Below are 6,320 nucleotides of genomic sequence, written 5' to 3'. Positions count from 1 at the left end.
TTATATATATACTTAAGTATAGTGAGTATATTATATAAATACACTTAAGTATATCCGTATATAAAATATTTAGTACTTATATATAGTATATAGTATATATAACATATACTATGTTAAGTATATTAAGTCTATCTATATATAATATAATATATAATTGACATAGCTATAGACATAATACATATAATATATACATAATACATATAATGGATAATATAATACATATACTTAAGTATATTAAGGATATCTATATGTAATATTATATATAATAGTTAGCCTTAAGTATATTCTTTTCTTCCCCTTTTGTACACAAATGCTTTTATACTGGTCTGCATATGCACCTTCATATATCTCCTGTACCAAGCTTCATTCTTCATTCGTTTAGACAGCTCCATGGTATTCCATTATACAGATGTATTATTTTGGAAAATTCTGGTTCTTCCGATCTTTTTCATTACCAGTAATGCTGCAGTGAATAATCCTGTGCTCATGATATCTTGCACCTTTATTATCTGAGGATGGACTCCCTGAAGTGGAATTGCTGGACCCACGGGTAGGTGCATTGGCAATTTTGATTGCTATTGCCAAGTGTCCTCTGCTAACTTCTAGTCTTATCAAGAATGTATTAGACTTCCTGTTTCTTTACAGCCTCACCAACACTAAGTTATCAAACTTTTTGACTTTTGCTGTATTTATTTATTTGCTCGTATCTTTCTCTGGTTTCAACCCCTCATTAGGATGAGAGCCCATTATGTCTCCTCAGAACCTAATGGAATATCTGGCCCATAATAGATTCTGAATAGATATTTGATAGTGCTTTTTTAGCAGCATACACTATGCACTTAGTCAGAATGACATAGAGAAGATCAGCGTGTGCCTTGTACAAGGATGGCATCCAAATTCGTGAGTCTTTCCATGTTTTCAGAGAACACATCTTTTTTTTTTTTTTTTAAGATTTATGTATTTATGTTAGAGAGAGAAAGCATGAATGGGAGGGAGAGAGGAGAAGAAGAGAGAGAATCTCAGACTGACCCCACACTGAGCGGGGAGTCTGACACAGGGTTCGATCTCATGACCCCAAGATCACGACCTGAGCTGAAACCGACTGTGGCACCCATGTGCCCCGAGAAATATCTTAAATGTTCTCACCCACCTACACAAATGAAAAGGTAATTACGTCAGGTGTTGGAGGTGTTAACTAATCGTATCGTGGTAATCATTACTCAATATATACGTGTATCAAATCATCACATTGTACACCTTAAACTTATACAGTGTTGTAGATCAATAATATCTTAATAATCTAGAAAGAAGTGAACCCCTCAAATAAATAAGCCAACAAATATTTGAGAAATACAAGAATGAGTTTATGAATTATAGTTCTCTATATATGGATTATAATTACATAATTATAATCTTTAAATCAGAATTAGAAACCACAGCCCTCAATTCTTCCATTCTATGAATTTGGGTATGCTGCATTTCCTTTTACTTAAATGTGATCCACATGTACACATGGTCTGAAAGCTTTACAAATTCTTAGAGATAGAAGATTCATTTCATTCCTCCTCCTCCACTGTCCATGTTATTGGAAGGTCAGAACACTGAAATGCTCTCTTTCGGGAGTATTTTGTTTCAAACATCTGGTGATACTGCCTTGTTAGAACAGAAAATAAAATCAAACATGAAAAGTTTCATCTACCTCCAACGAGATTTCTAGAGCGGGGATGACCCTTCAGTGTGGTCCCAAGTCAGGATGAAGGGACTAGGCTTATAGACCCCCATGTGATTAGTCACTAGATGTGCCCTGCCCCAGGCAAGGCGGCCCTCTTCAGTAGAAGTCATACCAGCTGGAGACCATCTGCCCTCAGCATTCCCAGAAGCCGGAGGAATAGTTCTTCATTCCTGCAGAGAGATCCTGGCCATCCAAAGGGTTTTGCCTGAAATGATGGGCAGGTTTGTCCCTGACTTGGCCAGACGCTATCCTGAGTCTTTCCTACCTTCTATTTGCGACAGACCATGGTGCTAGGTTAAGATGTTAACCCTCAAATGACAACGGCTTCAGGCCTTCCCCTCATACATCCTCCAGATGAGACATTCTCTCTCTGCTTCCACTGCACAAATGGCCAGCAGAGAGATTTGTCAGACGAAGAAGTAGCCAAGCTGTAGGAAAACGTGTCTGAAGATCAAGCTTGAATCCTTAGCTACGACTTTCAGGTGATACCATGCCGACAGCCGAAAACACTACGGCCATGTGAGGAAATGTCCATAAATTAAAACTCTCATACAAGGCCTTGTGGCTTCTTATAGACAAGACGGAAGCTCTGGGAAGAAGATAAGGATAGAAGTGATATTTAAGGAAATCAGACAATTGGATTGAACCCTTGTTAGTGCACTAGAGCTATCAGAACACCACAGACTGGGTGGCTCCAACAACAGACATTTCTTTTCTCCTAATTCTGGAGGGCAGAAGTCCAAGATCAAGTCATCAGCAGGGTTCGTGTCTCCTGAAGTCTCTCCCTTGACTTCGTTTAACTGACTTCCCTCTGTGTCCACACATGGTCTTTGTAAGGACCTATTTAGCCAGAGCGACTCCATCTTGGTTAAAAGCCATTTTAACCAAGTACAGTTGTTTGTACAGTACAACTTAAATTGACCCTGCCCCCCAGAGAAACTTACTTATAAGCAAGTCTGGGAAACCAGTAAAATATGGTCGGCCAGTTCCTAATAACAGAGCCCAGAATACAAGGCTAGGTAGGCCAGTTCCTGATAACAGAGCCCAGAACACAAGGACGAGTCAGGCCAGGTGGAGACATCAAATCAGTAAAGCACACATACTGTCTCCCTAACCACCAAAGAATGTAACTCTGCCTTTAGGGTGCCAAACTTGAGTGCCAATTCTTTTTTTTTTTTTTTTTTAAGATTTTATTTATTTATTTGAGAGAGAGAGAGAGAGGAGAAAAGTCAGCAGGAGAAGCAGACTCCCTGCCGAGCAGGGAGCCCCATGTGGGACTCGATCCTGGGATTCCAGGATCATGACCTGAGCAGAAGGCAGTCATTTAACCAATTGAGCCACCCAGGCACCCCTTGAGAGCCAATTCTGACCAAAGTGATAGGCTAGTTCAAACAGCGACTATAGTGTAAATTGTAATTCAATTGGCCACCTGCGTGTGACCTAACACGACTATGCAATGTTACAATCTCATTGGCCACCTATGTGTGGCCAGGCTTTTGCTCTATAAAAGTTAGTCTGTGAGGCTGGGAGGGGTCACTCTCTTCGGAGGTGGCCCTGGCCAGTCAGTCTGACTTCTAATTCTTAGCATAGGATAAAGCTTTGCATAACTTGAACTTTGTTTCAGTCTCGTTCCCCTGGCCAATCAGTCTGACTTCTAATACTTGACATAAAATAAAACTTTAAATAACTTTCACTTTGTCTCAATCTCATTTCATTTTTTTGTTTGTTTTTAAAGATTTTATTTATTTGACAGAGAGAGAGAGAAATCACAAGTGGCAGGCAGAGAGAGACAGAGGAGGAAGCAGGCTCCCCGAGGAGCAGAGAGCCCGACGTGGGGCTCGATCCCAGGACCCTGGGATCTGACCCGAGCCAAAGGCAGAGGCTTGAACCCACTGAGCCACCCAGGCGCCCCAGTCTTGTTTTGTTTAATAACAGACCTAACAGTCTTCCTCTGTCCATGTGTCTGTGTTCTCATCTCCTCTTCTTATGAAACACCAGTCTTATGGGAATAGGGCCCTAATGACCACATTTTCAGTTACTTGCCACTTGAAAGATATAGTCATAATCTGGTATACCAGGGTTCTGGGCTTTGACATAAGAATTTCAGGGAACACAATTCAGCACCTAAGAAACCCTGCCTGAGCTTCTCCATTCTCAAATGGTCTGCCAGCCACTCCGCCACCATGGGGTGGCTGCCTCTCCCACACTCTTCTCCAGCCTGACCACATTTCACTTTTTTCCAGGGTCATGGACTTTGCCTATAAAGGACCAGCCAGTAAATATGTTAAGCTTGCAGGCCATATGGTTTCCGTCCAACTACTCAACTCTGCCATTACAGCATAAAAGAAGCCATAGATGATATGAATAGATGGATGTGGCTGTGTTCCAATAAAACGTTATTTATGGACACTGGAATTTGGATTTCATACAATTTTCACAAGTCATGAAACATTATTTTTATTTTTTTTTTCAACATTCAGAAATTTGAAAACCATTCTTGGCCCAAGGGCCCTAGCAAAATAGACAAGGGGCCATGTATTTTTGGCCAAGGGACTGCGATTGAACAGCCCCGCCCTCTATTCTTTGCTCTCAGGTCATTCTTCTTTAAGGTCTCCTGCAGTGCCTAACTCTCTAGACACACCTCAGTCCCTGCCAGGTTCATTCACGTCATTCCCAGCACAGAGACCGTTTCCTTCCTACTAGGAATTCTGGTGCCAGCTGCTAGTAATAAATTATTTAGGTCTGATACTCCCCTCTTGATTAAAAACATGTCTTTTTCTCATCATTGTAGAACCAACAAGACCATGACTCACATTGCATCACTAAATAATTCACTTCACACACTTTTATAGAGAACTTCGTCAAGTGTTTTCTGGGTGCCACACACTGTGCTAAGGGCTCTGCAGAACTACTAAATTTGCACAGACACTTCATGACATAAAATATTATTATCTACATTTTGCAGATAAGAAAACTTGGGCTCAGTGAAGTTGAGTAAATATTTCGGGGTCACACAGCTAGGAAGTGATGGAGGCAAATCTGAAACCGGGACTTTCTGTCTCCAAATTCCAGACTTGTAGCCAATGATGCTACACTGTTTCCAAATATTTCCTTTCTCCTTTAAGGACTATGCATGGTGATATCAGGGTGTCAGAACATAAGAATTCTATGGCAGAGACAGCATATTGCCCACAGAGCATCCAGCCTTTTTTTCACTACTAATAGAACCCTAATTCTATTTAGGATAATAATATGCCCACCCAGAAAGGCACATTTGCCACCCTCCCTTACCTGGTGAGATGTAAACAGAGGTCATTAGATGATGTTTTCTGATAAATTCTTTAAAGGGCAATGACTCACCTGGTATGCACACTCTCTCGTTTTTCCTGCTTAAGATATGAACATGATAGCTGGTGACTTGGCAACTATCTCGAGCTCCTATGGGTGAAAAAGGATCACACTATAAGAATAAATGTAGTGGATTTCTAGGAGCTTGAGTCTCTGTTCATGGAGTTACCACTTCAGCCCTCAATTGCCCACCTTAGGACTCACTTCTAGGTGAGAAAAATAAAACAAACCTTTAATAATTATTTATGTCACTAAGTTTCTGTTCTCTATTACTCATGGCCAAAGGTAATTCCTATCTGATATAAGCCTTCTCTAAATCTCACTTCCGTAACTACACTTAGAGGACTCACTCTTTAGCATCACTCACTACTGGGCTTCTTGCTTTAGAAGACCGAGAAGGCCATGCTGGCTGGCATTATTTTGCCCCTTTACGTGGACTAATGCTACTACATAGCCTTCTTGCCCCTGTGCGCCAGCATGCTGTGGTCAGGCCAGTGGACACTGATTCCTGACCAGGCCTAAGAATTTATTACTCAATAACTACCTGAACACTGGCTTGCACTGACTTTGTATCTTCTCCTCGTCCTCCCTTAAAAAGTTCAGTATCTTAGCATCTGTCCTTACTGCTTTGCTCTTGTATAGCTCATTACAGTTTACAAAGCATGTTCACAAGCAATATTTCTTTTGATTGCCACAGCAATTTTGAGCAATGAACAGGGACAGTATTTGCTGTGTCCCCATTTAAGAGCTCAGGAGACATGAACTTAGAGAGGTTGAGTAATTCGCTTAATGCACAGAGCCAGCATGCAAACTCAGCCCTTGGGCTCCAAGGTTCCGATTTTTCCTATTATGGCAATAGACTTCTTAGATTCTAATGAGAGAAGCCAGAGACACAACTCAGTTCAGGCAATCCCCTTTAAAGCAAATTTGTGTGGCCACCAATTGCCGTCTCTATACACAATACCTGAATTACTCACCATCATCAAAATGATGATGCTCTCGCCTGAATCAGGTGAATGGCTACATGGTACCCCAAAACTCAATTAATGTGACACCATCTGTGTCCACTGCACTCCTAAATTCTATAATGGCTGATGTTGACTTGAACAAAGACTGACGATTCTGTAAACATCCAACAGATGAATCACGTAGGTGAGAACAATGGCAGTGGTTTTGCTATTGCTCTGAGTCTCATGGAAGGCAGTGACAAGTGAGGCTGGGAAGATCCTGGCACACAAAG

The 6,320-nt window shown here is 41.2% G+C and overlaps 1 pseudogene; it reads left to right on the top strand.

Annotated features, from left to right (window-relative positions):
• Positions 1–824: 824 nt before the first annotated feature.
• On the top strand, positions 825–920 carry LOC132012717 (U6 spliceosomal RNA; annotated as a pseudogene).
• The last annotated feature ends 5,400 nt before the right edge of the window (positions 921–6,320 follow it).

Source organism: Mustela nigripes, chromosome 2, assembly GCF_022355385.1.
Source record: "Mustela nigripes isolate SB6536 chromosome 2, MUSNIG.SB6536, whole genome shotgun sequence".
NCBI classification, from domain to species: domain Eukaryota; kingdom Metazoa; phylum Chordata; class Mammalia; order Carnivora; family Mustelidae; genus Mustela; species Mustela nigripes.
This window is presented reverse-complemented; position numbering and strand designations above follow the sequence as displayed.